At 31.1% G+C, this 14,715-nt stretch overlaps 1 long non-coding RNA gene across 1 annotated transcript; it reads left to right on the forward strand.

Annotated features, from left to right (window-relative positions):
* Positions 1 to 6,436: 6,436 nt before the first annotated feature.
* LOC103883115 lies at positions 6,437 to 12,759 on the forward strand. The gene is made up of 3 exons (XR_004181245.1): positions 6,437 to 9,591; positions 10,046 to 10,187; positions 10,367 to 12,759. It is a non-coding gene; the product is annotated as an uncharacterized LOC103883115 (long non-coding RNA).
* Positions 12,760 to 14,715: the final 1,956 nt, after the last annotated feature.

Genomic DNA, 14,715 nt, shown 5'->3' on the forward strand with positions numbered 1-14,715 from the left:
CAGTTAGTAAAGAGAAATGTTCAAAAGTTAGAGCGCTCCAGCTTCACAATCAGGGCAAAAAGAGTGATTTGAAGCTGAAAGACAATAATTGGAAAACTGGTATAAAAGCTTAACAAACATTCGTATTAAATATTGAAAACTTCTCCCGGTCAACTTCAAAATCTTACAATAGTTAAATTATGTTTGTCTCTTTGATATACATATGATTAATATGTATTTCAATGTTTGTAGTTTTAGTAACACTATTTACTTATTTTTATTATCATTGATTGTAAGCAGAAATGGAAAGTTGTATGTTTAGATGTACCAACACATTGCCCCGTTTCTTTGCTTTTCATTCTTTCTTCAAGTTCAGACATTCCTTCTGTGATGATTTTTTCTTTTCTTCACATAAATATTTATAAATGCCTTTAGAATGTAGGAATAGTAATGATAAACTCTTTTTTCATTTCATTTTAAATATTCTTGAAAGATAATGTAATTAACACAAATTAATAGTAGCAATCATTGAGAAGTCTGCAAATACTACTTCTGTTAATATATTTTCTTCTTTAGTGTTAGTTTTATGATGTATCCTGATATCGATTCTTTTTTAGATATACTGCTTCAACTACCTTCTGCTTTCTATATCTGTGAATTTATCTGTTCTTAAAAATATATGGTCACCATGCTTTCAAACAGTACATATTTTCCTTCCTTTTTGTTCTGTAGAACTTGGATACCAGTTAGATATGAGACACTCTCATTTGGCTCTCCATTTCTCTTAATCATTCCTCTTTATTTGTATTTCCTTTGTACTGCATTCTCTGCAATTTCTTTACATTTACATTTCAATGTAATGATTATTTCATTGACTATGTTTTGTCTACTGTTAACCTATTCATTGTGTTAAACCATTTTTTTTAATTTCCAAAAGTTACATTTCTTTTTAAATATGCTTGGATCATTTTTTATAGTCTCTGCTTCATTTTCCTGATAGTCTATGTTTTACCTTTTAATAATTTTATATTTATCTCTTAATAATTTAAATATATGAAGCACTTAGAGGCCTAAAATCCTATTGGTTGTGTTAGCAAATGCTCATTTAATGGGGCATTTTCCTCTATGAGATCTTTGGTTTTGATTCATATATGAGTGATCTAATGGGAATCCTGGAGTGAAAGTTAAGGATGCTTTCTTCCAAAAAGAGCTTACTTTTTGCTTCTGTTTTGAAACAGGGCTCACTACCCATTAAAAACTACTGTAATCTTCTTCAAGAAGCCTTCTGTACCTGGTTTTCAGCTCTCTCATTTCCTGCTGCTTCAAATCTGAACCTCAGGATCGAAGTGCTGATAAAGTCACTGGCCAGCTTTATCATTTACTTACAAATTTGAGTTGCAATTTCTCTCTCTCTCTCTTTTAAAAAAATTCCACCTGACCATAAAATATCAATACTATATATCCCATGGTATGCATTTATCATTATATTTTATCTAGAACCTCTTTATTTGTAGCAGTACAGCCATTCAGAGCTGCTGATCTGATTACCATCAAAAGCAAAATTCTCAAATAGACTTTTTGATTACTTTAATTCAATTAATATATACTGGTGATAGTACTACAACCTGCTGTTTGGAAATCATTGGTGAACACAGTCAACGGTACTTAAGAATATTTTAGAGTGAAAATTATGTATTTTGATTACAAATTTTAAAGAATTATCCCCCACTCTTCTTAACTTTTTATCTGATGAGCATCATCATTTTTTTCTGAGTTTCCATTTGAGATTTTTAAAGGTTTTTCTTAAAAAAATATTGATATATAAAATTTAAAGAGATACTTGAGTGCATGTTCCAGATGATTTGTTTTAATTGCTACCTAAATATTTTCTCCATGCAGATAAAAAATTTTGTTCTCACTAACTTAGTAAAAATGGGAACCCAAATCCAAGAGCTACATTGATGTGGACAATAAATTGTTGACTTTAGACCTCTACTGAAATTTCATGTAAACTAAATGAAATTTATCACATGAATAGTAGTGCTAATATAGCTCTTGTTGATTTAGATTATTAGTCTGCAAAGTTGAATCATGACTTGTATCATATTAGGTATCATACATTATCCATCATACTAGTGTTAGAAAAAATAAAGCCATAAAGCACTCACAAAATATAGTTTAGAGTGAAAAATCTGTCACTTTACAAAAGGCAAATACAAAATTCATATAACAAATAGAAATACTTGAACAAAAATCTAATTGGGGAATTGGAACAATTTAGGAATCCATAACTATCATTTTGCATCTTGAACTCTACTGCAAAGACTTAGAATTTTCCATCAAATCCTCAACCATATTTTCTAGTATTTATTGGACAATTCATTGAAACAGTGACCTTACACATCCTGCACATCACAATCAGATGAGTAGCTTGCTCAAAACAAATTGTTGGAACCCATCATAGGCCTATAAAATTAGAATCCTTGGAAACCTGGTATTTTTAATTTTTAAGAATGTAAGAAAATTCCAGAACAGACAATTCAAAAACAGTAGACTAGATAATCTCTAACTTAATTCTTATACTCAAATTATGTGAAATAAATTGGATCTTACATTAACCAACAATTGGACATATATTTATTTAGTAAAATTAAAATAGAAACATAATTATTGAAAGGATTTGAGGATTTCTCATTTGGCCATTTATAATGGCAAAAAAGCAAAGAATAATAAATTGTAATTTGTTTCTAGCTGAAGATGAATTTCTGTACTGTATTTCTCCCCTACTTCCTGTAAGAATTATTTTCTAACTGCTGTCTCTTTCTGTGCTCTAAAAACACTCAGGTGATTGATTTAGCATACAGAATTTTTTAAAGATTTAATATATAAATGTTTTATCTCACAACTAGAATGTTCACTTTTTGGAGTCAGGCATATTGCCATATGGTATTGTTTTTCCACAATTTCTAGAACAATATTTAAAAAGTGTACAAACACATTATTAATGTACAGTAGTTTTATATTATGGATTATATGTACAATTACTTACATATGTAATACTGCAATTATATTTAAATATGATTTTTTTATTTAGCAGAGAGCATGTTACATTTACGAACAAAAACAATCAAGCTACTATTGTCCAGTTTAGGAACTTGGGAATTCTTTGGTTTGATTGATTGTGCACCACTGTACCAGAAATGCCTTCTGGGATCTCCTTCCTTTCCAAGTCACAGCTTATGCTCTTCACCAGAGATCATAGCTATTCTCATTTATAGGAATAATAAATGTACTATATTGTTCTCCATTTGTTTTGAAACAAGAAAAAGCACTTAACTTGCCTTTACACAAAGACATCTCCCTCACTCTTCTGTCCATGTCTTAAAAATACATAATTAGGTTTTTATAATTAGTATTTTATTCTCTGGTATCCCCAAGTATCCCCCCATGTGCATATGTATCTATAACCACAAACACACACACAATTATAAATATATACAATTATATATGTGCAAATATATATTTGTATAAGTATAAATAAACATATAAATATAGACATACAAATATATATCTAAATATAACAGGTACAATATATATACATAGATATGTATATAAATACATATATATGCATATATACGTACCAAAAGATAGGGAGAGACATCTATAGGTGCAAGAGCATAAATGCCAATAGAAAAAGAAACGTCTTTCGGTGTTAAACACATTTACTTGAACTGTGTTTGGAAATGATGAGGCTTTAATTCCATATATATAAATTTAGTAGGGAAGAAGACATGAATAGTTAGAAAAGATTTGAGTAGCTACATTTTTAAAAGCCCCTCAAATTTTGTTGTACAGACCAGTTGATGACTTCTAATCTAGATAATCTCTAAATTTCTTCTAACTTTCAAAGTCAATAAAATAATTTGAGTTTACATTAATTAATAACTACATTACATTTATTCTTAAATATGTATAATAAAATCCTAAATTTAGAGAATTTTATCTGATTATTCAAAACGTAAACAAGCCAAAAATATTTATATGAGATTATAGTAAATTTCTGAATGTTCCTTCCTGTTAGTCTTCTACAAACTGTTTCTTAACTGTTATCACTGTGTCTTCTGAACTTTAACAGTAACATTGGGGTTAGCACATCGTTTTTGTTTCATGTTTCCAGTTCTATCTTATCAAATAGAAACAAGCTCCTTGAGTTTAACCACTATGGTATACACTAATGTTGATTATTAAAGTTCTAGTTAAAACTAAAACATTGTATCACTTTAAATAATAGAAGTTGCCCAGGTTAAGTACTAATTTCAACAAGAATATAAGCAAACTAGTTTATGTTAATAAGAATGTAAAGAATCATTTTATGTTAAATTAGTAATTTATAAATTTAAAAATGATGGTGTTTGTAATCTTTATAATATATAATAAGTATTCTTCACTTTTGAAGATGGGTTTGTTTTTGAGAGATTTTCTGTCAAATATAATTAAAAATAACATGAAATACAATGGGATTCTTTAATAGAGTTGATTATTTTATGAACTGAAAAATTTACTAATTTTACCTGATTTGGGAAATTTAGAATTCCATTTTGTTTTTTATGGTTGGTAAATATATAGGTAGAGACCAAAATAAAAACTTCAAGAACTTGTCACCAACTTATATGTGATATAAAAAAAGAATATTACATTCAAAGAGTTTTGCCAAAATTATCACCATTTAGTCTATTAATCTATGAGAACCAAAATTTTAAAACACTAAGGGTAATATATAAACCTGTTTGTCCATGAATTCCCAATAGGCATTAATATTCGTACAAATAATTAGCTATCATGTTAAAAGAGATACAAAAATTTCACACTTTCTCTAAACATTTCTGCAAAAGAATGCCTTATTTACAGGTACTCAGGCTCTTAATTTCCTCTTGTAGAGTGAGTTCTCAGCTTCATAATTTTATGACTACTTCTCTCCTTTAGGTAATAGGAAAGAGTATATAGTGTCCATTTTCACTTGGTATGTTATTATTTAAAAATTGGCTCAACTTTACTCAGTGTTCATGTAAAATAATTCATTTAACTGAAATTTATATTAAGGAAATGGCTCTTAGCTGTCCAAATTGTCCAGAAGTTTCTTATTTGTATTCTAATAATTGACACAAATTTTACACTTAAAAGGTCTATCCTATCTCCAGAATACAAGAAGAAAATAATAAGAAATAATGTTAAGATTATAATTTCTATATTGAGATACAGAAAATATAGATAGCTTTGATTTATTTATATTTAAAAATTTATAATATATTATCTAAGTATATAACAATACAGAAATTAAAATGTCTTTTTCTTATTAAAGATAATTCCAACTTAATTTATTTCTCTTTAATTGGGAACAAGTTTAAAAAAAGTCCCAGATAAATTGGCTGTTTGTTTTAGTTATTGAAATTTACTTAATAAATATATGTAACAAAATTATAGAGTATGAGCATTCCAGAAGTTTAATAATTCCAATTATTTAAAGGTTGTAAATACCTTAAAAAAACTTTAGTTTCTCTCTCTCTCATAGATTTTGTATCGAACAATTTTACATAGACCAATAGTTCTAATATTTTAATTGGGAACATTTAGAATCATGGATGTGCTATATTGTGTTGTAACTGGAGATTCAGTTAGAGAAATCACGGTCTTTTTCCAAGATTAATTCTGGCAAGCAACACTGGAATAATATATTAAAACCCATGTCATAGAAACAGCACCTCAGAAATGGGAACTGAGGATTCAAGATTGGCAGTCTCCTAGTGCTTAATGTTAAGAACTAGCTTAAAGGCTAGTCATAATGATATTGGAAAAGGAATAATTCTTCCTTCCAACATGTTCTCAGAGTCCAAAAATATAGAGGAGATGGCAAAAAGATTGTTGAAAAATTACAGCTCTAGAAAATTAGGTCAAGAGATGAACTTGGAAGCCACCAATAAATAAAAGCCATAAATAATCATATAAACATTTTTGGAAGTCTTTTGACAATTTCTGGATAATGAATATTATTATACTCACTAAGGATATTGTCCTTATACTTTATCCTTTTTAATAATGTTTTCACTCTATTTAGGCTTGTTAATTTCTCATTAAAGATATGGATTCCCTTTTTTAAAAAAAATTTACTTTAAGTTCTGGGATACATGTGCAGAACATGCAGGTTCGTTACATAGGTATACGTGTGCCACGGTGGTTTGCTGCACCTATCAACTCGTCATCTAGGTTTTAAGCCCTGCATGCATTAGGTATTTGTCTTAATGCTCTCGCTCCCATAGCTCCCCAACCCCCAACAGGCCCGGGTATGTGATGTTGCCCTCCCTGTGTCCATGTGTTCTCTCTGTTCAACTTCCACTTATGAGTGAGAACGTGCAGTGTTTGGTTTTCTCTTCCTGTGTTAGTTTGCTGAGAATGATGGCTTCCAGCTACAACGATGTTCCTGCAAAGGACATTAACTCATTCTTTTTTATGTCTGCATAGTATTGATATGGATTCAGTTTTAAAGGTAACAAGCTTCATAAGAAAATCCATGGATAATTTCAATTCAATTAACTAACTCATGCTCTTCCCATTTAATAATTCTTGTTCTTATAACCATAAAGTGCTTGTTCTTAAACAATTCTCATTGCTTCTTTATAAATTGACACTATGCTTACAGTGATGGTATTATGCTAGAACCTCTGTAATAAAGCCATTAGAGGTCATAAGTGCTATTCTATGACTTTTTAGTGAGACAATTGAAATTGAAATAATATATTGTCTTATATATTGTTTATGGAAGACCTGCTGCATATTCCACTCAGTAGTATTTACTAATACAGTATATCTGCTTTATTTCACAAATGAATACTTGAGGAGAGAGGAAAAGGTAAAGGAATGAGTAAGTCCAGTGGGCAAATAAGTGGTAAAATGAATTTTCTGTGAAGAGACACATCATGCAAAGTTGTAGAGGTGAGGAACTCTGCCAATGTCCAGTTTTGAGGATTTAAAACAGCCTGATTATTCTGTAATGATAGGATCTCAGCCATTAGATAGATGTGTGTGTGTGTATGTATGTGAAATGTATAGATGTGTGTGTATGTGTATGTATGTGAAATGTATCTGTAGTTTGTATGAATGTATCTATAGCATAAAACTCTATAACTTAGCACACACACACTCTGCAAAGCAAGAGAGCTGTGTAGATCACATCAGTAGATCAAAAAAAAAAAAAAAAAATAGTTCCCTGAAGAACTCTCAGCTTACTCCAGAAAAGGTTACTAAGGATTCCTTACATGGAAGAAATACCATTTTCTTAACAGGGAGGGGCATCTTAAGGATAATATAAAATTAAATAACAGTATTATAGGACATGAGAGTTATTTAAGTAGTGGAGTGGATTTCAGTGTGTGTTCATATTAATAGGAAATTTTCTCTAACTCAAAGGAAAACAGTGTTTCTGAAATTTTTATTTTACTCCAGGGAAAATCAGAATATAAGATCATATAATAAACAAATATATTTTAACAATAACTTCCACCTCCATCTTCTTATAGCTGTTGATCATTGATTTCTGCGATGTTTTTCTGTTTGTGCCCTCAATAACTTTTCTACATCTGGTTTTATACAGGCGTTTTCTTGAAATATATATGTACATATTTTTCCTTTCTTATAAAATGGAAAGAAACAAATAGGAAGAAATGAAAGTTTAAATACTGGGCAATAATTTTTCTTTTCATAGACAAACCTAGATACCTGTGTTTGATTTGAAAGTGTTTTATAACCAACATTTCAGTTTAAAATGTTATAAGTATGGCCAGTTGATTTAAGAAATATTTGATCAGCAAGGGGAAAGTGTTTAGAATTTTATTTAAAATGTACGCTTACGGCCTGGCATGGCGACTCATGCCTGTAATCCCAGGACTTTGGAAGACCAAGGGAGGTGGATCACTTGAGCCTAGGAGTTCAAGACTAGCCTCGGCAATATAGACCTCATCTCTACAAATTTTAGCTTTTTTAATTGATTGGGTATACAGCATGCTGCCAGCTGCTTGGGAGGCTGAGGTGGGAGAACAACTTGAGCCCAGGAGGTCCAGATTGCAGTAAGCCGTGGTCACACCACTGCACTCCAGCCTGGATGGCAGAGTAAGACTCTGTCTCAAAAAAAAAAAAAAAATTAAACATAAATTATAAAACAGAAAAACCATAGTTTGTTAGATGTGAAACAGCTTTGAGAGCATGGAAACTGATCTATCATTTAAAAGACTGAGATATGCCCCTCTTTCAATGAATTGACACAATTCGGAATATCTTTTAAGATATAAAAGAGACTTTTTCTGAGAGCACATAACAGAAGCAGGACATTTGGTAATAGTTTAAACTCTGATAATGGTGAAATAGAAAGCAATATTAAGTAGAGAGGCAGTATGGCACACCGGTTAAAATTTGGACCGTGGAGTTATGTGTTTTGAGTTCAGGTTCTCTCAGTTTATTTATATGTGAGCTTGAACATTTTATTTTGCCTGTTTTCACTTTCTATTACAGTATATTTTACACGGGGTTATTGTGTGGTATATGTATTAATGTAGGTAGATATTCAATAAATATTAATTGTTTTATTATTATGTACTATTACTACAGCAGCTGTGAAAAATATTGTGAATGAACAGATGCTATCTTTCCCTTTTTTAAGCTATACTTGGAAGGAGAGAGGGAGACTAACGATGTGTCATTTCCTGGGAAATATGGTTAACAATGCCTTAATTTTAAAGGAATCAGTACTTCAATAGTGAAATTGAGTTTAAATATTAGCAAGTGTCCTTTATGGCCTCCAGCAGACAATCCAGCAAACCAAGCTGCATCTGCAGTGGAGAGAAAAATATAGTGGAATTTGATCTGCACTCTCAGGTGGGCTTCTAAGAAACTAACTGCTCAAAGACGAGGAGGATGCTCAAGTATTATTAAGGAAAATAAGAAAAGTATAAGTTGAAGTAGGCACTTCATTTTCTTAAATCAAGGGCATAAATTGGATTGCTTTTACATTTCATTCTGAAACATTAGTAGTGTCTTCCTTGAGTATTACTTTGAAAATAACTCTGAGACTGTGTATATTATTCAGGATCCATAACTACAGTAAGAATTTAGGAATGAACCATAATTCTAGATAGTCTGAATTAGTTGTAAGCATAAAAATGCTTGGGAACACTCACGGAGTTATCCATATGTTTTGGCAATGACAGATATCAATGAAACAGTTACTTGAATAGACTAGAATGTCCGTTACAGGGAGGAAGAAAGATGGTGGCAAGTAGCTTATCAGACAGTTTGTATCAAAGTCAAAGCTTAGGCTCTTTGACTCTATAATCTAGAGTCAAATAATTTAAACATTCCCAAAGATAATATAATTCCGCTGTCAATCTAATTGCTGAAATCATCAGCATGTTTGAAACAAGTCACATGATCTACTAGATTGTGAATTTCTTTACAACAGAATCTATCCTGAGTTTACAGGCAAAAAAAAAGTACTTGAAATCATTAAAAGTGAATGTTTCTAACAAACAAGATTGTCTAATAGTGAAATATGCTCCCTTTTAGGTGGTGAGTGCTCCTGAGGTATTGTTTAAGAGACTTGATGTCATATATCTTCTGGAATAAAGGGAAATTATTAATATTGTCTATAATAATTAAAAGATGAATAATGTCTATACCATTGAATTTCCAATCTAACTTTAAAATTCAATAATCTCACGAATGTCATGATTATCCGTCCTAGCCTTATTACATAGGAAATAGACATCTATTAAATAAAAATTAATTCCTCATTCATAAAATTAAAAATAAGATGTAGAATTTACTTCTCAGTAACCCCAAACTAGAAAGTATCTGTGATGAAACACTAAAATAGATTATTCAGGATGAATGGTAAATGATGAGCAATAATGAGCAGTTATAAAGCTGAAAATAATGCATCTAAAAATTAGGCAAATAATTTATGAAATACAGCAAGATTGTTAAGACATAACCTGAAATAGAATATATTTATGTTTTATAGAATATAAATGATGAGCCTCCTGTATGCAATCCACCACATTTGGAAACTCAAATTTATTCCACTGTTAAGAGTCCTTTCATTCAGCTCCACTGTTCAGACAAAGATTCTCCACAGGAACATCTGAGCTATACAATTGTAGGAGGTAAGACGTATAATTTCAAAAATGTTATTTCTCTGCTGTTTTACAAGATACTCATATGAGATATTTTGTAACCATTGGAAATATATTATGAAACATATTTTAAAATAAAAATGTAAGACAATATAAATCACAATACATAATGTAATTTTATTTCCTTTTTATTACCTAATCATTCTCAGGAAATACAAATAATCAATTCACACTTCGGAGACTAGGTGGTGATCCTCCTTCTCTGGCCATCATGCAGAATTTCCAGTATGATGTATTTCAAGGGGTTCAGAGCCCTGTGACTTTCCAGCTACTTATTGAAGTCACTGATGAATTAGGTGGGAATAAGCCTAGTCAGCTGTCAGCCACTACAACAGTCATAATTCATGTCCTTCCCTGGACCACAACACAGCCAACTTCTTCCACAAAAACAACTACAACTACAGTAAGTACTTAGTGATGAAATATAATTCTAAAGTCATCTGAATTAGTCATAAACATAGAAAGTGCCTGGAAACTCTCACAGGAGTTAACCTTGTGTTTTGGCAATGAAAGACATCAATAAAACAGTTATTTTAATACATTTGGATTCTCCTCATCAGTGTAAGGAGAAATTATTGAGGCCGTTAAACACTACTTTTGAAACAAAGTAAATACATCAATGGTAATCATTTTTATGGGCCCTTTCAAGATTTAGTTTAGAATTCTTAGTAATTCTGTTGAGTCTCATCACAGTGTACTTTGCTCTATTTAAATTAGAACTTATAAAGGTTTTTAATGTAAATAACACCATATTGAGCTTATAAAATATTTAACAAGCTTGTTTTTTTGAAAAATATGCAGTCTGACGGGAAAACAAGATATACACTTTGGCTGAGTCAGTTCAAGCTGCTTTTAAAAAATGCCATAGACTGGGTGGTATAAACAACAGACACATATTTCTCATGGTTCTGGAAGCTGGGAAGTCCAACGTTAAGGTAACAGCACATTTAGTGCTTTTTCTAGTTCATAGATGGCTGTCTTCTCACTATGTTCCCATACAGTGGAAAGAGGGATAGACAACTCTCTGGGGTCTTTTTTATAAGGACTCTAATGTCATTCATGAGGGCCCCACCCTCGTGACCTATTCACCTCAAAAATGTCCCACCTCCTGATACCATCATATTGAGGGGTAAGGATTTCAACATGTTAATTTTGAGGGAACACAAACATTTTGTCCATAACACATTTATTTAAGAAGTTACAGAAAAGTCTTCCCATTGCTTGACTTAAGAGTCAAGAAGTTTTGCATTAGTTATACAAAATCACTATAATACAAATTTGAATATTCTTGATCCACGGGGAAAAAAATTGATTGGGGTGGTATAGGACTGGTCATTCTACCAAGTGTCTCAAAGAAGCAAATTAAAATTTTCCCTGTGACACAGTAACAGTAGTCTAGCCTTTCAATTAGTCTAATCATTTTTCAATCCAACTGACACACCACATGATTAAATATAACCAGGCACATGAGAAGATAAGATACTATAACCAACTGAGAAGCAACAGAACCACAAAAAGCAGAAACACAGTAGCTATAAGTAATGGATTATCAAACATAAACTCAATTATTATTAAGTTCATGAAATGTAAACCAAGTATGAAATTTGGTTAGGGTGTTGGAGACTATAAAGGTAATAGAATATGTTAAAATAGTTCAAATATATCTAGAAATTGAAATACAATAACGAATTACAACTTGACAGATGGATTTAATGGCTGGTTAGAAACAGCCAAAGAGACAATTAAGAACTGAAGATATGTCAGAAGAAACTATCTAGAATGAGATATGGAAAGACAAAAATGATGGGAATTACTAAGGGAGAGGAAGGACATAAAAATGAGAAAGAGAAGAGCTGGTTTATTTTAACTTGAGAGATGAGACAGGGAAAGGAAAAGAAGCAGTGTCTAAATATTTTCAAAATTGATTAAAGATAGTAAATTGAAGAAGTCTCATGATTCCCTAGAGGAAAAAATGAAAAGAAATTTATACTTAAACAGAACATGGAAAATCTACATAAAACCCAAATATAACAAGAAATATTAAAATCAGTTGTGGAAAAAAAGAAAGATTTCCTTCAAATAAATGTTCACAAGACAGCTGGCTTTATAATAAAAATAATGTAAGCTAGAAAAATTGAAATGTTCGAGTAACCAAAAGAAAATAACTCCACCTAGAATTCTATACCCAGCAAAAAATACATTTAGGGTCAAATATATAAGCTTTCAATTTGTCTTTAACTGGATCTCATAGTATTTTTATTCATTCATTCCAAAATATTCTCTATTCCCTTAACTTCTAAAGATATGGAGAATTTTCTAGTTATCTGTTTCAATTTGTAGTATAATTATTTAGGATCAGAGATTATAACCTTCGCGACTTCAGTCAACTGAAATAGATGGGGAATTGCTTTACAGTCTGATATATGATCCAGTTTTGTAAATGTTCATGTAGTCATATGATGTTTATCAAAATAAAACTACAAGGCAATAGTAAAAGGATGACAGTTTCAAGAAATTATACTGGGCAACTGATATGCATATAGACGGAGTAGAAACAATCCCCTATAAATCAAGTCTAAATGCATTATAGACATAAAATGGCAATAATAAATAAAATAACTATACTTTAGAAAGAATTTAAGAGACTACCTTATTAACTTTGTAATAGGGAAAGATTTCATAAATAAGACAAAACAAAACTAGAGTAAGAAAAAAATTGAGAAAATTGAATACTTTAGAATTAAGAACTTATAGATGAAAGGATAGGATGTCTAACTTTTGGATTAAAATAAGTTGGGATGGAGAGAAGTAAGAAAGAAAAAAGATTAAATAAAACAGTATACATTGACAATTATTGGTATTGTATGATGGGTACCTGGTGGATTATTGTAATATTTTTATACTTTTGTGTATGTGTTAAGTATCATATAAAGTAGTTGTAAAATAATGGAAAGGAAAATAATCTGAGATGCCCATGAATTTTGCTAAACTATTAGTATTTAACATGGCAAAGTGCTCCTCAAATTACCCTCACGGATAAAATACTCTCGCTTATTTAGTGCTTCATTAAAACTTTGTTATCTGCTTTAGAGCTTTTAGTCATATATTTTATATAGTTAAACTCTATAATTTATTATTTAAATCATGAATATTCTCCTGGTCATCAGCAAATTGCTTCTGAGTCCCTCTCCCCACTCCATGGCATATGACAATAGAACTTTCTTTCATATTCCACAAATATATATTAAAATTGTTTGATAAGTCAGGTAAATATTGCCTAAGACTAAGTTATATTGTCAGTGATATTGCAAGGTATTATGGTAGAATTTCAAACAGTTAAAAAGTGTTGTTTTTCATTTCTGGCTCAACATGAACCTCACCTCTTTAATTCTGAGTCAATTTTCTCTGCTAAAATCTTGCTTCTTTGGGAGAGATCATATTTAGCCTGTATCATTGAAGAAAAAAAAGCTCCTAATTTATGTTAACGCATGGTTTTCCACCATTCAGTTTCCCAATTAGTAAAGCAAAATCTAGCAAAGCAGAAGACATTGTAATAAAACGTAATAGACAAATTTTGCAGCAAGATGGGAAAGGATTTTAAAATTTGTAGTTGAGCTAAGGGGTATTCTAATCTATGTACTTCCTTTGGTGATCTACATTAGGCTTGCTAAAAGAGGCAAACCAATTAATACTGTCCTCAAATGATTACCAACCTGTGACTTATGAATTTATTGCCACAGACTGTAGCAAATGGTCCATCTTTTCTCCATAACCAGTATCAGCTTTTATATTTATATGTGTACTAATGTAATACACACATCTCTGCAGGGAGACATATGTGCAAAAAGTGTAACCAAACCAGAAGTAACCTTCGAAATTCTGTGTTTCAACTAATTCATTGTGTAAGAAGGGAAAATGATATGCAGATAGGTTATCACTTACATTTGCTTGAGAGTGAGTAAATAAACATACAAACACACCTGTATATTTTATAATAGCCTTTAAAAAACTAATATTTCTGAGCCTATGTATGTCTCTGCATGTGAGATGGGTCTCCTGAATACTGCAGACTGGTGGGTCTTGACTCTTTATCCAGTTTGCCAGTCTGTGTCATTTAATTGGAGCATTTAGTCCATTTACATTTAAGGTTAATATTGTTATGTGTGAACTTGATCCTGCCATTATGATATTAACTGGTTATTTTGCTCGTTAGTTGATGCAGTTTCTTCCTAGCCTAAATGGTCTTTACATTTTGGCATGTTTTTGCAATGGCTGGTACCGGTACATAATTGGAAGTAAAGCACTCCTCAGCAAATGTACAAGAACAGAAATTGTAACAAAGTGTCTCTCAGACCACAGTGCAATCAAATTAGAACTCAGGACTAAGAAACTCAATCAAAACCGCTGAACTACATGGAAACTGAACAACCTGCTCCTGAATGACTACTGGGTACATAACGAAATGAAGGCAGAAATAAAGATGTTCTTTGAAACCAAT

Source organism: Papio anubis, unplaced genomic scaffold, assembly GCF_008728515.1.
Source record: "Papio anubis isolate 15944 unplaced genomic scaffold, Panubis1.0 scaffold1322, whole genome shotgun sequence".
NCBI classification, from domain to species: Eukaryota; Metazoa; Chordata; class Mammalia; order Primates; family Cercopithecidae; genus Papio; species Papio anubis.